This window comes from Python bivittatus, unplaced genomic scaffold, assembly GCF_059951505.1.
Source record: "Python bivittatus isolate LINGU-HERP-01145 unplaced genomic scaffold, Pbiv_v1 ctg000070_np1212, whole genome shotgun sequence".
Classification (NCBI taxonomy): Eukaryota; Metazoa; Chordata; class Lepidosauria; order Squamata; family Pythonidae; genus Python; species Python bivittatus.
Genome location: NW_028277034.1, coordinates 7,180,497 through 7,198,528, shown reverse-complemented (window position 1 = coordinate 7,198,528; position 18,032 = coordinate 7,180,497).

The following is an 18,032-nucleotide window of genomic DNA, read 5'->3' as shown; positions in this document are numbered from 1 at the left end:
GCTTCAACATTGTTTCATGGTCCCCCATTATAAAGTCCAAATCTGCTTTTTAGATGGTTTCCTTTCCCCAGAAGCCCCTAAACTATAACCCACATTATATACAGATCTAGTTATTTAAACTTTTAATTGTACTTTGGTTGCAGTTGCAAATCTTGTGAAAAACAGTGAACATGGAAGCGTGTAACTGATTTTGGTTGACTGTGAAGAAGCTAAGCAGAGTTGGATCTAGTTGGTATTTGGGTAGGAGAGAACCAGACAAACCCAAAGCTGTAGCCTAGACTGGGAACTTGGGGAACATTTTGGGAGACAATGGTAAACTACTTCCATATTGCTGCCAAGAAAACTACATGGACATATCCACATAATTACCAAAAGTCAAGCTTGACCTATGGGAAATTTTATTTTTTTGACTTTAATAAATAAAAAAAATCAAAATTTAATTGTGCAAGTTAGAGCTCCAGCTCTCTTTTTTCCTGAAGTTACTTCTACATTTACCATGAGCAATAGTTACAGTCTTTGACATATTGCAAACCTTGTCAGTGATCAGCTTTACTTTCCTCCCTACTTCTCATGGAGAAGAAGGAAAGAAATCTGCACTGCGTAAGGACTGACCCCAGGCTGCCTCAAATACCTGATGTCTGAATGGTGCTTGAGCTATAACGTTTGACAATTCTATCACTCTCGCATATTTACTTACTTATTATCCTAAAGTTAACCAGAAGATAAACAAGCGAAAACCATTTCATAACCTTCCATCTGTTCCCAACCTAGCTGAAACAGCCATACATTTATTTTTTTCATAGAATATTAAAATGAAAACTAGTAGTGCCATAAACAACAACATACTAAGCCATGGTTGCTTAACCATGAGTTATTGAATAAACCACATTTGGGGGTTCAAACATTGCACTAAGCCATAAATCATGATTTACAAAGTACAGCGGCTATACAATGCTCTAAGCCCAAACCAAATAAAGTACAATATGACTTAACATGATGTGTGAACCTACAGTCCTTTTCATGCTGTGGGGCACAGAGGGATTGGATTCCTTGCAATCATTCTACCCCATTTGATAATCTCAATCTCTTTTCTCTCTCTGTAGGTTTCCTATTACCTGAGAGTTTATGTTTTATGTTTTGACTAAGAACTGCAAATGGTGACCCCACCTCCCCAAATCAAGTTACAAAATAGCATTCAAGGATAGCCAAGTTGTTTGACATCCCAGGCAAGAATCCCAGAAACACCTTGGCTCCTTTCTGAGAATCAAAACAATAATTTTTGTACCTTTTCTTGATATCCCAAATTAGCTACCAGAGGTGGCTGCTGGAAGTCATGGGGCTTTTACCTCCAAAGGGCCATTTAAGACTTGCAATGTTTATTTTTAGTGAAGCTTGAGCTGCCTGCTAATTGCCTCTTGGTTATTCCACAAATAGCCAAACCAACCTTCTGCATCTGGCAGAAGTTCACAATCCAGTACTGTTTAGCTCAGTTCAAATTTGTTTGCTGGGACTGCTAGGCTACTTTTTAATGATTGCACAAGCGCAGATGCAAGCTAATTTCTTGGTCTAATGTTGTCAGCAATGATATCACTCTTCTCTTTGAGAACAAGAAGGGCAGACATTCTTCACAGCTTGTCTCCAGACAGTTACATTTTCCCACTCATTATGTGCTGTTCCAGATGATGGCTTCCAGTTGCTATGTTCTTATGTCAGCAGAACCATCCGCATTCTACTCAGTTGAAATCTGCAGTACTTTCCAGCACCAACAGAAGGGTCATGCAGTCCTATGTTCTCGCCCACCTTAGAAAATGTGTTTTGTGAGATTAATATAAAATATTTTTAGCTTCTATTTTTTTTAAAAAATGAAGGGCATATTTGTGTGTCTGTGTGTGTGTGTGTGTGTGTGTGTGTTTCAGGTGACCATCAGTTGTTACATGGAGTTAGCTGCAAATGCCAGAAGACTAAATCTTACTGAAGTGTAGCAATTACAGGAAATAAAACTATCCTTCTAGATATAGGGTTGCTATAATTATTCCTGAGGGTAACCAAATATCTAAAGTGTTGGAAACATTCGGGCTGATCCAGTTGGTTCATTACATGTGCCATTTAGTAAGAACAGCTAATCCATTCATGGAAGAACTGCCAACAGGGAGGGATCCTTTTCTCATCTAAAAGGGGTGAAAAGATGCTGCAGGAAACTTCATGTATATAGTCATACATAACAGCTGCAAACAAAAATGGGACCCGGGGTGCCACATCTGAGATAGGAGTACATAGCCTTTGCAATGATCAGGCCATTTGCCAAATAACACTTTTAAGAACGCAAGAAGGGAACAATTGTGTTGGGAGAGACCATGGAGGTAAGTGACTGATTGCAGAAATACAGATGAATTTTCACCAATACATTTTAGAAAAATAGGTACAGTAAGTGGGAGTGTAGATGGATTTGATTCAAATTCAGTAAGGAAAAAAAACCCCTAATCCTTTGCCTGAGTCATGCAATGACATATACCAATTTCCCTTAAGCTACTGTCTCCTTGAGGTGTTGAGTGACATCTGCTATCATCCAGTGAACATGGCAATTGGCTCTACCTTTATAGCTCAGAGCCTGGATATCTGCAAGACCACCTTTCTCCAATTGTGTCTCGTGTCCTCTCAGTTCTAGTCAGGTTGACATGCTCCAGGTCCCACTGATAAAACGATGTCATCTTATGGGACCTTGGAAACATGTCTTCTGTTTGGCCACCTCTGCCCTTTAGAACAGTATTCTTCCTGAAGTTCACATGGCAGGGAAGATGTTTAATCCTATGGCACTTACAGTGCTTTCCACCCCATATGTAGTAGTTTAATATCCTTTTTGTTATTTGTTCTCTAGTTTTGTTTTTTGCTTTGTTTTATAGTTTTTATGTATGGCACATTACCTAGAGTTGCTTCAGTGAGTGAGGTGGCTTATACATTCATTAAGCAAAGAAAAGTATGTCTGGAGGATATCATTTGGGAAAGGCTGGCATAAACTGAAATTCCTGAAGCAGAGCCTGAATTATAATCTTACACTTCACTAGATGAAATGACTGGCACCAAAAGGTAAATGGTGTTGCAAAAGACAATAAACCTGATTTGGCTTCTCTAATAGAATACAAGCATGGGAATACATTTGGCTAATTACCACAAATAGAATAATGAGTATGCTTGACTTGCAAGATTTTTCTTTCATTCGTAAATGTATGTAGATATGGAGATGTGCCCATATCTCATGTGGCACTTTATTTATTTATACACATGCCCATACACACACCCTTAAATGCCACTGTGTCTACTGAATATATTCTCGGACTTAATACATGTATTAATAAGTCGTGGTTTAGCTTTATGGATGAATGCTCCCATTGACTCAGAACTTGGATAACAGAAGATCAAAAGCTTCTTTGGGTTAACTTTACTGGGCCCTTTCACTTATTTGCAAGTTAATTAGAAGGTAGTTTGAATTACATTTTAAGCACCTAAGAATTTTGGTTCACTTCAATTTTATTAGACCTTCTAGGAAGTATTTTTTTGGGGAAATATTAACCAACATTTCAAATCAAAGTTCAAAGGCACCGTAGAAATGGAATCAGTTTGGAAATATCACATGATTAATAAGTAGCTTACCCAGACTTTATGGAAATGAGATGGTAGGTGGGTAAAAGGAAATAAATATTTAAAAGATATACATAGCTTATTCATTAAAAGATTTCTTATAGCATAAAGGATGGTTATGATTAAAAAAGCTTCATGTCTAATTGTTAGAATATTTTTAAATGTTGAATCTTTGGCAGCATTAGAATATATGATCAGTTTCAAAAATAGGCAGTAGCTGACTTTAGTCATTCTTGTTAAAGTATAAATACCAGTGAACATCATACTTGGATAATGTTAACGTCTAGTTGACAACATGACTATAATTGTCAACTTGATAAGGAGCTGATCAGCTTATCTCTAACATTCTTTTCATTAAGAGGTCATTGTTCATTTGATTCTCTGAAGTGCAACTATTCCTGATCTTTCCAAAAATGTCTTCATCAAACTATATTAATAGTAGCATTGACCTCACTCATGGTTTTAAAACTAGCAGTGTTGTGACATTTGTGTTCTTTGAAAGAGCAATCCCAAACATTGGTATTCTTTTCTCTCCCCTCGTGCCTTTGTCGTTTTGAATCTCAAACACATAATGGAACACTGCTTTCTCCAGTTTCGTTTCTTCCTGACTTTAATTTAGCATAGGATACTGCTTCATTTTGATTCTTATAATAATAACAATAATAAGATACTTTTTGTGCCGGACATTTGAAACAGACAGGAAACAACAGGAGGCCATACCTGTTCTCACAACAAATTCTGATGACCTCTACTTTTAATGAACACAAATTGAAACAGTGTACTTAAAACTTAGTTATAAAATGTGAGTTGATGAGAAGCTAGTATGAAAGATGCAGGAAAAGAAATCAGCACACCTCTGATTTCTATCCTCCTGAGTTCCCACAGACTATCTTATATCTGTTGGCACAACAATTATGGGTATTACAGCATTTTGTAATTCATTGTGTTCTTGTGCAGCAGTGTGTATTCATCATTCTAAATACTGTATCTGTCCTTGAATCTTTACTACAGAACATGAAACATCAGGATTCCTAAACCAAGCCACAAGAATACTTTAAAATTGCAGTAGGGGTATATCAGTATATGATATAAATAACACTTTTCTTAGTAGTAGCAGCAAAAATCAGGCGTTAGTTTTCAACGAAAGACAGAGACAGAGACAAGTGACAAGAGAGATCCTGTCCTTTTGGTGTGTTTTAGACTCCGCAACCTTTGCATCCTTTAATATTTTCTGGATAATGCTTAATTGAGAGGCACCTCAAGGACTAGGCTTTCAAATCAACTATTATCAATTGAATGGGCAATAGCTGCAATTAGAGATTAATATAAGAAGATGGTGGCCAAATCACTTATGACTGAGAAAAGATTGAATAGTCATCAAGGTGTCAGTGATTTCTGTTCTCTTACATATTCTAATACCAGATACATAATTTTTATACAATACAATACGTGTTACATATTATCATCTGAAGGGGACTTCACCACACATATTTAAGGTTAGAATAAAAATTAACATTATACAGTTTTGGAGGGCAAGTCATTTTCTTTCACATAAAAAGCAGCAGTGGACAACAAAGGTGTCATTTCTGTGTAATTAGTAGGATGATCACATTATTAATGTTTGCATTATTAACACACATCCTTTGTGGTGTCAGATATGGAACTAACTTCCATCTTCTAAGAGCATGTTTACAGGATACAGACAGTTAATTCTTTCTCTTTTTTTGTAGGGATGGATGAAAAATAATACTGTACCTCCTTTCCATTGATTTGGAAGCTATTCCTGGGGCAACCTATCATCCTGTACTCGTCAGAATGTTGCAGTATGGATAAGTTCCAAGATCTACACACAGTCTTCAAGACATTCTGTCTTGTATTTTCTTTATGTAATGTCTTACAATGAATATACATATAATAAGGATAAATAACTTTTTAAAGGTGAGCTAACAGTACATAAGTTAGTCATCTGTCTATAAATACAACATTTACAAATGTATAACTAAATAATAATTTAGCCTGGTAGTGTTTCATCAGTATCGCTAAACTCTCCCCTGTACTACATGGAGAAAAATATGTATGTATAGTTTTCCTCTGCATTGAATCAAAGCCTTATGAAATGCAGATGGATGCCTGTTTATTGATCTGTGAAAATTCCAGAAGCAGCTGGATCCTGAACATATCCACTGACCTCTATCGTGGGAATCAATTTGGTATAAAATAGCAGAAGTGTGTTTCCTGGCCATCAGGAATCACACTCATGAAAGATGTAAATCTTATGTTTCAAGAACGTCAGTCAAGGAGTCTGATATTATGTCAGGGACGTATTTAGGGCTGCAAGTTTGTTTATTTTTTTAAAAAAGGATCTTTTTTTAAAAGCCTGCAAGAGTCATCTTAGTGACACACTGATATTGCCAGAGGGAAGGGGCCAATTCCTCCCCCATTGGGGGGGGGGTATTTTAAAAATTAACTTCAAATAGACGGAGGCTAACAGACCTATTCTGAGCATGAAAATGCATACATGAGCATAATACAAAAAAACAGTTTGCCACCAAATTATTGCTCCTGAGGCAGCAAAAACTGGAAGCTTCAAGTAATCTGCAAGCTGCTTTCCACTGAATATGATACATTACAAAGATCTCCTGAAGGTCAATCATGTAAAACTTTAGACACCCTTGGTCAACCTGCACATTTTAACGAATCCCTAAGTAAGCAAAAGCTGACACACGAATAGAATTTGGGTTAAGATTTTTTTCCCCCACTGTTAGTACTTGCAGAACTCTTCTAACCCAGAAACATTCTTAGGTCTCTCTGCATGTTTGTGATTTCCTGACAGATTTGTAATAATATTCGAGTTTGGAGGGTATGAAGATTATCCCCAAATTTTTATCTTTCTTTCTTGTAAGTACTTCGTTGTTGATTTGAAGGAATCTTTAGGATCTTTTCCTTCTGATATGTCAAATCTCTTTTTAGCTTCAATTGCTTCACTGACAGTGGTATATGAGCTTCTTGGACATGTTGATCTAGTTGAATCCATTCTTCTTTCCACCTGCACAATATTTCCTGCACCACAGGCTGCCATACAACCCCAAAGCATAATACAGCCCCTGCTCCCTTCAAGTGGTTGATAAGATGGTCTTTTCTTCAAATGTTTCACCCTTTTTCTTCTAAATGTATCTTGTATTGTTAAGGTTGAACAGCTCAGTGCTTGTTTTATCAGTCTAAAGCACTTTGTTATAAAACATTTCAGGTTTATCAAGGTTTATTTCATACATTTGCATTTGCAGTGATTGTGGGTTCTGTTTTTTAGATTTGGTCAGTTTTCAGGTAGTTCTAGTAGAGATTTTACTTTGTCTTCTAGGTTTTGCATTGATTTCAACCATACCATTTTGGAATTGCTAGTTGGAAGCATTTAGATATTTTTATAGTCTTTCTCTGCTCTGTAAGAATGACTTATCTTCATTTTCAAATGTTCAGACAGCTGTTTAGAGGAGTTTATGGTTGTTGAAAGTAGACAGAACAACAATCACAGCCTGAAAGCTTAGAAGGGTCAGGGTGTTTGTTCACATGTAGAACTGTCTTTACCTGGCTAATTATAGTTTAGCTAGTCAATAGTCTTTTCGGATCTTATTAATAGCTTTAGAGTATAAAAAAGGACTAAATTAACTGGAAAGGTGTCCATATTTCCACATCTGCTATACTGACAGCTTAAAGAAATGGGTTGAAAGTAACAGCATGAAATTAACAGAGATAAGTACAACATTCATCACTTAGAACATAAACAAATTGAATGCACAGCTATGAGATGAGGAATACCTGGTTTGGTAGTGTAAAAAAGATCTTGCAACAGTGGTTGTTTGTAATTTGAATATGACCCAGCAATCTAACGTAGCTCAAAACGGCAAGTGCAGTTGGGCTGCTTCACAAGTATAATTTGGAAATCACAGGAAGTAATATTTCCATTGTATTCTACTTTGGGCAGTTCTGATAGAATACTAGGTCCAGTCTGAGTACCACATTTTCAGAGAAATTGGATCAGGTTCAGAGCAGGGCTACAAGGATGATCAGGGAACTAGAAACAAAGGCCTATGAAGACAGATTGAAGGAACTGGGAATTTGAGAAAAATCCACTGACCGGTGATATAATAGAGCACTCTCTAAATAACTGAAATGATGTCACTTAGAAGACAATCAAGACCTGTTTCTCTTGTTCCAGAGTATAAGACATGAAACAATGGATGTAAGTTTCAGGAAGGCAGATCCTAAGTGAACTTCAGAAAAAAAAAGTTCCTAAAATTAAGTGTAGACAAGTACAGAAATGACCTTGAAGAAGGAATTCATCAACTGTTATGTAAGCATAAAACTAAACAAATAAATAAAACAGTGCTAAGCTTCCCTTCACTTCAAGAAGAGGCTGAATAAAACTTGTCAAGGATGGCTATTTTGGATTCCTGCTATGCGTGGGAATCGCTCTTTGGTTCTATGACACCAAATGCAACAGGGAGAAGATAAGTATGTAATACCACACACAAATTCTCTTCTCTCTCTTTACATTCTCACTCATCTTGAAGCCTTCAAACAGTTCTTCAGCAAATCCTTCACATCTTAGTCAACTCCTGAGTGGATTACTGCAATGTGCTCTACATTGGGCTGCCCTTGAAGACCATCCAGAGGCTGCAACTGGCCCAGGATGCAGCAGCATGGGCAGTTGTGAGCACACCTTGGTATGCCTATGTAATACTTCTGCTCCGCAAGCTGCACTGGATCCCACTATGCTTCCAGGTGGAATTCAAGGTGCTAGTTTTCACCTATAAAGCCCTTCATAGCATGGCCCAGGTTTTTCTGGGACCCCTCTCCCAGGTTGTTTCTGCCTATTCCACTATATCCAACAGGAGGGGCTCAATCCAGGTCCCCTTAAGGGATTTCATCTTATGGGACCTACAAAGTGCCTGAATACCGTATTCCCTGAGATTAGATCATCCTCAAGCCTGTCAGCCTTTCACAAAGCATTGAAGACCTGAATGTGATCCAGGGCATGAGGGCTGGGAGGTTAGATGGCCCATGCATTGTTGTTGTCCTGCTGATTGCTTTGGTTTACTCTTGGCATCCATTGTAGATTTTTATGTTTGGTTGATATTTTTAAAATTGTTTTTAATGTGTTGTGAACCACCTACATCTCATCTGCAAGTTGGGTGGCCATATAAATTGATTTAATAAAATAAACACCTAACAAATGTAGAATTGATGAGAAGCATAAACCATGGACCCAATTTGGCAAAAACATTTATCCATTAAACCTCTTCCCACATTCCAGATGCTTTATGCCATTTCATAACTATTCTGACAAGAAGTCCAAATACATCTGAGCCAATTGGCAAAGGCATGGTAGTTTTGTGTTAGCACATATGCCAGTCACCATGTTGCTCATCTGATATATATAATATGAAAGTATTTAAGAATAAATCCAGATGCAAAAATGTATGTACATATTTATATACTGCCATACCCCCATAGATTCATGGCCTGTTAATAGTTATAAAACATATTAAAAAAACACATATGGTGTTCCAAAATAAAATTAGCCACACAGAATGCTGATCAACACTGATTTATTATACCTTCCTTTAGTAAAGGTGATATGTTTGGAAATACTTAGGTCTCCAGCATTGCCAAAGCTGGGGTCCTCTGAATATACAGAGGACTACAGCTGTCAGAAGTGCATTGCAATCCAATTGGAAGGCATCAGATTGGGAAGGTTAGATTAAATACAGGCTGCATGTAGCTATGAGGATTTGCAGAACTGGTCTAACTCTTTTGGCTTCTGGGCAGAAAATTTAAATGTTACTCCAACATGTCTAAAAATATTTTTAAAAGGAGATAAGTAATCTTGCCTTCTAAAGATGTGATTTCTGAGGCATGTGGCCAGCTTTGCTAATGTTTCCCTTCCCATTTGGTTATATGAATACCAGTAAGTACCTTCTCACTCTATGGGAGAAATAAAAATACTACTTTGGGGAATGAAATTACAGTGGTAAAGGTGTTAGTTAAATAGTAACGTTAATTATTGGCTATGTATAAAATGCATAACCTTACCATCAGTGGTTATGAGTGTATATGAAATTCTTACTCAGTGATTTTTATAGGTGTACAAGAAGATTCCCATGCTGTATAGATAAAGATAAAAGAGCTTTAAAATATAATTATATAACATAAAATGATAACATGTAACGATAATTACATAAGATAGAACAATATAGCTAGCATTACCTTGCATCTCCTAACCCGTTTTGCACTGTCCTCTTCCCATTGTTTCTTTGCTTTATGAAAACTTTTTTTTTCATTCAGAATTATGCTAGTCTTTCAGGATACAAATGTTCCAGCCTTAACACACCCATTTCCTTTTGAAATGATTTCAGATTCATTTCATATTAGTGCGATTCAGTTCACTTCCTGGGGTTGGGTTTGGGGGACATCACAAGTTTTTAAAAAGTCATTATCCAAGCTTGGGAAAAATTACTTGCTTCAGCTTGGGAAGATGTATGGATAGTAATAAAAATGATCCTAAAAGAAATGCAGAGTAATGCTGAAGAGTTTACCAAGCAATTATGTATTGTAAAGAAAAGTCACTTAAATTTACAATTGGAACTCTAGGGCACAGTAAAACAGTAAGCAGATTGTAAATCACTCCCATTCCTAGCATGATTCTCAGCATGACTGTTCTTGCTAGAGCAGGAACATGACTGACAGACTGAATTTTTTATAAAAGTTTTTATAACTAATGTCATATTTGGTTTTAATATATTAGGGATCGAGGAACAATCAATTTTAGTCTTTTCATTTCTCTCAGTTTCTGTGTACTTCATCAATCAAACCCACCCTATTTTATTGGCCTGCAAAAAAGTTATATATAAAATGGTTTATATATAAAGGATGTTCTCATACAAATGTACTTCTGTTAATATTTTTAGGCAGTAGGTTTGCGTACGGTAGTAGCTTGGTCCTTATGGAGACAGCAGGTACTACATCTACAACAATTCTGGAGTACTAATTCCGATTTGACCCCACCAAATATACAACTTACTGCTCTGTCTTCATGTGTGTACATGGATCCTAATATTGGATCTTGCAAGTAGTGCCCTCAATACATACAGAAATAAAATATACTAAAAAAAATCAATGAAAAAGTAACTATGGGATCATGCGCCTAAAGAGATGGCACATCAGGAGATATGTGGATTCACTTCTGGGTTTTTGTACTGACAAGTATGTAAAGGTTAAATCAAAATAAAACCATCTTTGCAAAGTTCTCTTGATAAATTATAAGTCAACATTCCCTTTATACTACCTCTGTTAACATCAATACAGTGTTGTACCTGAGTTCTTCTGTAGTTCTACAAGTAGAGGAATTATATTGAATTTTTCAAATATCACATCATTTTGGAATCAAAGAAATAAAGCAGTGATGTAATAACTGCTTTCATATAAATATTTCTCACGCTTATATACTGCCAGAAGCCAATACTGAATATTAGTGTCTACTCATTTCCCAAAGGTAAATTACATAGCACAACACTCATTCTTAGCAACTCAAAAGTATTTCACCCCTACCAAAGCTGGTATACATTAACAATATTTGGCATTACAGAAGGTGATGTGGGAGCATAAAAATGTGGGAAAACACTCTTTGAATACCAGAGCACAGACCATTAAGACTAACTTTTGTTACTGAGTCACTTATCAGTATTCACTTTATAAAACTTCAGTAGCTCATGGGAATTTGAGGAATGGTAATATACTTGTTTGCTGGCACATTTCATTAAAAAGTGCAGACTGTTGATTCTTCCTGAGGAAGATCATGAAAATTCAAACAAAGCATTTACTCAACGTAATCACCTACCCATTTTAGCGATTCAAAGACTGAGGCAGATGAAATATTACCATGCCATGAAAATCACCCATGTCAGGCAAAATAATATCGATTAAGGCAAACAAACCTATTTATTTATACATTTGGAAGATTTATATAGGCCGGAGTCCACAGAGAAAACCATTCCAGAAGAAAGTCCCCAACACATCCTTGTGGGAGAGGCTGTTGGGCCTCAGTTTGCAATGCTGCTGACAGTTTCATTCTATGCCTCTTCCTTCCTGGTTGCACAACTCAGAGAAATGTGTATGCAGCCTGTCCTGTGCTTCCCCTAACATCGAACTACACAGACACAACTAGCATAATCACAATTCTAGGTGGTATACATCAAGTACACAAAAAATAATATTACACAAATACGATACCATATCAATAAAAATGAATTCTATAAACCAGGCATTCCAATGCCCAGAGAATGGCTCATCTTTTGTCCTGGCCCAATGCCCAAGGGAAAATCCATGTTTTTAAAGCTTTCTTGAAGACTAACAAGGCCAGGGCCATTCAAATCTTGGGGGCAGCTCATCTAAAGGGCAGATGCCACAAAGAAAAGGCACACCTCCAAGGTCCTATCAGATGACGAGGGGGGACCTGAAGCATGCTCATTGTGAGAGCATGTGGTATAAGCAGAAATAACAGGAGGCAGGCTCAAATAACCCCATCCTGTGCCCTGTAGGGCTTTGTAGGTGATAACCAGCACTTGAAATTGCAGCCAGAAATCTACTGAGAGTTAGTATAGCTTGCAAAATAGTGATAGTTCTGTGGTGTGCCCATAACTACCTGTGCCACTGCATTCTGGAACAACTGCAGCTTCTAGATGGTTTTCAGGGACATCCCCACGTAGAGTGGGTTGCAGTAGTCCAACTGGGAGATGACTAAGGTATGAGTGACTATGGAGCATGGCATATTCGACTGTGGGAATGACCTTGGGAGATAGGAAGAAGAGCCATAGCCTAGAAACCATCATGCAAAAGATATTTCAGTTCACAGAAGGAAAAGCATCTCGGAAGGGACCCTCCCTAAGTTTTCAGGAAAGTAAAAGTAAAGGAGGGGAGAAGTGTTTTCAGACTTGCAAGACTCTGTTACTGTAACCTCACAATAAAGGTAGCATTAGTACTCATGGTTTGTGCTTCTTGTCTGGACTACCTTGAAGGGCCAACACATGGCATACAGATCAGGAATGGGTGCAATTGAGTTGTGCAAAGGCCCTCTTGGCCATGACTGCCACCTGCTCTTCAAGCAGGAGTCATGAATCCAGGAGGACCCCCAAATTACGCACCGGGTCTGTCTGGGGTAGTGCAACCCCATCCAGAACCAATGATGGTAAACTTCCGGATAGAGAGGAGTTGGTGCAACATTGGATGGTTGACTCTAGACAACACTATAGGTCACTAGTGCAGAAATGACCTTAGAATAAATGAAAAGTTTAAATTTATTTCTTCCATAATCAGTGGTTAAAATTTACTTTAATCCAACACTGGGCAGTATAGTTTCCCAATTCTGTAGTGGCAAAGCACTGCATTACAGCAACACAATTTTCTGCTTTTATGTCCATGAGGTGTCCAGGGATGATGATGATGATGATGATGTTACTAGGACAAGAAATTCCTGTCCCCCCCTCAGTAACGTCACTGTGGTTGACATCCCCTACCTGTACTTGTTGACAAACAACAAATGGGAAAGAATTTGGCCTCTAGCTACAAGAATATCATACATCCTGCTTTAAACTATGAAACCCAAATTTGAAACAATGTATTTTGAATTAAAGAATGGTTAAATGTGTATTTGAATTGAACTATTTCAGCCTGGAATGGCTACATGATTCTGTTCCCACTGCTAATTGCATTATCAGCTCTTCTAGGGTCTTATTTAACAGAGGACACTTGGTAATTGGTGATGAGCCATTAATTTCATATATAATCTCTCTCAACACTGGGTGAAAGCTACCAATGAACAATCTAATTTTACTTTTTTCCTTTAAGTTCTCTAATTAAATTTAACGATTAACTTTATTCCCTTAGCAAGGCTGAAACATACATTTTATTGCTCTTTGTTTCAATGAAACACTAATTATTATTATCATTATCATAATATCAGAATTCCAAAGTATTTAGAATATAGAATATTTAAATTTAAATAGGCAAATTATATTATCTTCAAAGTGTAATAAAATACTGTTCTGTTTTTAAAAAATGAGGTTTAGAGTTTTCTTTGAATAAAATTTGCTGCTAATTCCTAACTTTTGAGTGTTTTACAAGAAAGAAAAATATAGCTAGATATGTAATCTTGCAATAAAAATTATCCCATAAAAATCTTGTAACACAATAATCTAGTTTATAGGAAGTGCAGTTCTTTCCCCAAACCTTGTTTTTTCCTGGTTGCCATTTTTATATTTTTCATCCGAATGGAATTTTGGAAAGAAATTATTTAAATGGATTCTGTCCATTTATCTGTCAGCAGGATTAATATGCAATTCCATAATTCATAAAATTTATATTGCTCATTGTAATTTAATGATTACAAATGTTACATTGTATAAGTTTAAAGGGCGTTTAAAATGATAAATGTTGATACCTTTTTTTTTTTTTTTAATCTAAGAGCAGGCTGAGAGCCAGTTTGGTGTAGTGGTTAAAGGCACCAGGCTAGAAACTGGGAGACTGGGAGTTTTAGTCTCACCTTAGGCACAAAGCCAACTGGGTGACCTTGGGCCAGTCATTCTCTCTAAGCCCTAGGAAACAGGCAGTGGCAAACCACTTCTGAAATCTTGCCAAGAACACTGCAGGGATTTGGCTCAAAGGTATCAAAAATAAATAAAAGAGCAGGTTAAAAGTCTCTACCCAGTCCCTAAACTGAAGAAGTTCTTCCTGCTGATCATTTTAGAATACAAGAAAAAAAAAGTTACAGAAGAAATATGTTTTAAAATAGCCATGTTTTAAAGTAATTAGAAAAGAAAACTGAAAGCAACTTAAGTGTCACCTAAGGGCGTTGGATTTTCTTTCAACACCATAATTTTAGGACTGGGAGTCCTGTAGCCCAATAAAGGTAAGACTATCTAAGGACATCTGTTTAAGATTAATGACAGCTCCAAAGAAATACATTATTAAATATTGATTTCTATAAGTTGGCTTCAATTATAGTATCCCAAAGAGAAGAAATTAAAAATAGGTTGGGGCAAAAATACTTCACTTGTGATTCAACTGTGCATTCTGCATGGAGAAGAGCTACAGTAGGCAGCTCAGTTAAGCACCTCATACATCCTTTTGATTTCTGTAGGAGGTAATTATGCACATGTTTATGGTCCTTTGGTTGGCATCATGGATTTTCAATGTGCTTTACTTTGTCCCAAGATCTATACCCAGGCAAGGGTTTATATTTTGTTTTGTTTGGAAATGCTGGTTAGATTTCAACTGTGATTCTTGCATACGGTTGTGATGGAAGTAGAAGCACATTCCAGCCTGAACAGTATAAAACAAAACCATACAAAGGAAATGTACGGTTCTGTAGCATTGGAATTAAATTTCAAGACATAGTCCAATTTGCAAAATAAGGCATAGCCCAGCATAACAGTTCCATAATCTGTTGTCTACTGGATGCAAAATAAAAATAAACTGAAATTTAAAATATCTTAATGGATCAGTATTAGACTTGTGTCTGTCTTCACACATCACACTAACATAGGATGTTATTTAGCCCACAATATGCTAAGCTGCACATGCTTTTGGTTTACTGTAATGCAGCAATCCAGCCTATATTGGCTGATTGCAAATTTCCTAGAATTGCTCCAGTAGGAATTGACTGTATACAATTTTACTGAAGCATATTCACTCAAGAATCCTCAGTGAATGTGTTTAAAATTGCAGACAGGATAGCATCCAAGGCTCAGAGCTGATAAATGTAGGATCTAGAACATGGGTTGTCAATGCAGCATATATGGGCATAATAGCAGTTTTTATATTTATTAGATGGTGCCCAGAGTCCCCCACAAATTTTTTAAAAATGGGCAAAATCTTGCAAAAAAAAAAAAAATCTTATAAGCTTCAGCGATCTTAATTTAAAAAAAAATCAATACATGATTTTAGATGTCTACAACATCATGCAAAATTCTGTAGTGGTACCTGGTGCCTGAAAAGTTTGCTGACCCCTAACAATATCAGAGCTGTAACACAAGCCAGGTCTAAGGGATTCCTTGATACTGAGCCCAAAGTAGTTGTGCTATTAAATGCATCATTCCTTTAGCGCTCTACATTTTAAGAAATGCATATAGCTTCTATAGGACAGAGGTCTCTATGAGATAAATATGGTGATTGCAGCAAACCCCAGTAAAGATGCTCCTCCCATTTCAGGTAATAATTTCAAGAGGAACATTCCTTTGGGTTGCAGTGGAGGGGAAAGGATAGCATACACCTGTGCACTGTGATCTCAGTAATTAATACCCTCTTCTAGCAGATGCTATCTGCACTTTAAAATTACTGTGCACATTACACGCAAACTTTAATTAAATGGTATATCCAGCAGAAGTCTTAGGTCCTGGTCTGGCAAATTTTTTTCCCCTTCTTTTTTATTATTGTGAGCCACCCAGAGTCACCCATTGGGGCAGATGGGCGGCATACAAGTCTGAAAATAAATAAATAAATAAATGAATAAATAAATAAATGAATAAATATAAATAAATAAATAAATAAATAGGGTGAAGTAGTTGTCTCAGGCGTTAAATGCTGGGAGATGGGTAAAGCTGCAAAAGATTGGAAGGCAGAATTGGAGGTGTCTTGTCTCTGGACCTCTGTCTCCTAAAGTGTGCTGTACCCAAAATGCAATGAAGGATGCTGATTCAATGCCGTGCTGAACTTTATGTCTAACAGGTTGAGTTTTGCACCATCCTGTTCTTTGCTTCGGGAAGCAAAAAATCAGAATGGAATAGCAAAATACCAAGGAACATTAATGAAGGTCAGAGAATTATTTCTTGACCACCACCAAAATGGAAGGTTTTTTGGAGATCTCTCAGGATATCTATTCTATGGATTTGTTGCAGGTGCCACTGCTCAGACCTGAAGCTAAAGTATGGGGAAAACCTGCATTATTCAGAGCAGTGTTTCTCAACCTTAACAACTTTAAGATGAAAGAAACCGTTGCTAGACCCCACCCTCCTCGACAATTTTCGTCCAGTCTTCCACCTCCCCTTTTTAGGGAAAGTGGTGGAAAAGGTGGTCGCGCGGCAGCTTCAGAGGATCCTGGAGGAAACGGATTATCTGGACCCCTATCAGTCAGGATTCAGGCCCGGTTATGGGACAGAAACAGCACTGGTCGCACTTTTAGATGATCTCTGGCGAGAGCGGGATGGGGGGAGTGCATCCATCCTTGCTCTTCTTGACCTCTCGGTGGCTTTCGATACCATCGACCATGGTATCCTTTTGGGTCGGCTGCAGGAGTTGGGGCTGGGTGGCACAATGTTGTGCTGGGTCAGCTCCTTTCTCCAAGGCTGAACTCAATCGGTGTTGATAGGGAGCGAGAGTTCCAGCCCTGGCCCCTACTATGTGGGGTGCCACAGGGGTCAGTGCTTTCACCGCTCCTATTTAACATCTACATGAAACCGCTGGGTGAGATCATCCGGCACCATGGGGTGAGGTATCATCAGTATGCTGATGATACCCAATTATACATCTCCATCCCAGGCGCCTTAAGTGATGCTGTGACTGCCCTTTCGCGGTGCCTGGAGGCTGTGGGGGCCTGGATGGGGGGGGACAACAGGCTTCAGCTGAACCCTGGTAAGACGGAGTGGCTGTGGATATGGGGAGCCTCAGAATCTAGGAGCTTGTCATCTTTGGTTCTTGACGTTGCACTACCCCAGACAGACCCAGGGTGTAATCTGGGGGTTCTCCTGGACTCATGACTCCTGCTCAAAGAGCAGGTGGCAGTCGTGGCTAGGAGGGCCTTTGCACGACTTCATGTTGTGCGGCAGTTACGCCCCTTCCTGGATCAGGAGGACCTCCGCATGATCACTCATGCCCTGGTCACCTCTGGGTTGGACTACTGTAATGCGCTCTACATGGGCTACCCTTGAAGAGTATCCGGAAGCTACAGCTGGTATAGAATGCGGCGGCATGGACAGTTCTTAATGCCCCTAGGAGGGCACGTATAACACCGCTGTTGCGTGAGCTGCATTGGTTACCAGTTTGTTTCCGGGTCCAATTCAAGGTGTTGGTCATCACCTTTAAAGCCCTTCATGGCACGGGACCAGGTTATCTGAGGAACCGCCTCGCCCCGGTCATTTCAGCCCGCTCCACTTGGTCCAGCAGAAGGGGCAGGTTGCAGACCGCACCAGTCAAGGAATTTCGATTGGTGGGGTCTAGGCAGAGTGCTTTTTCTGCTGCAGCTCCCGCCCTATGGAACATCCTGCCTCCTGAGATCCGGTGTGCCCCCTCCCTCATGGCCTTCAGGCTAAATCCTGGCTCTGCCAGAAGGCCTGGGGACCGGAGGGGGG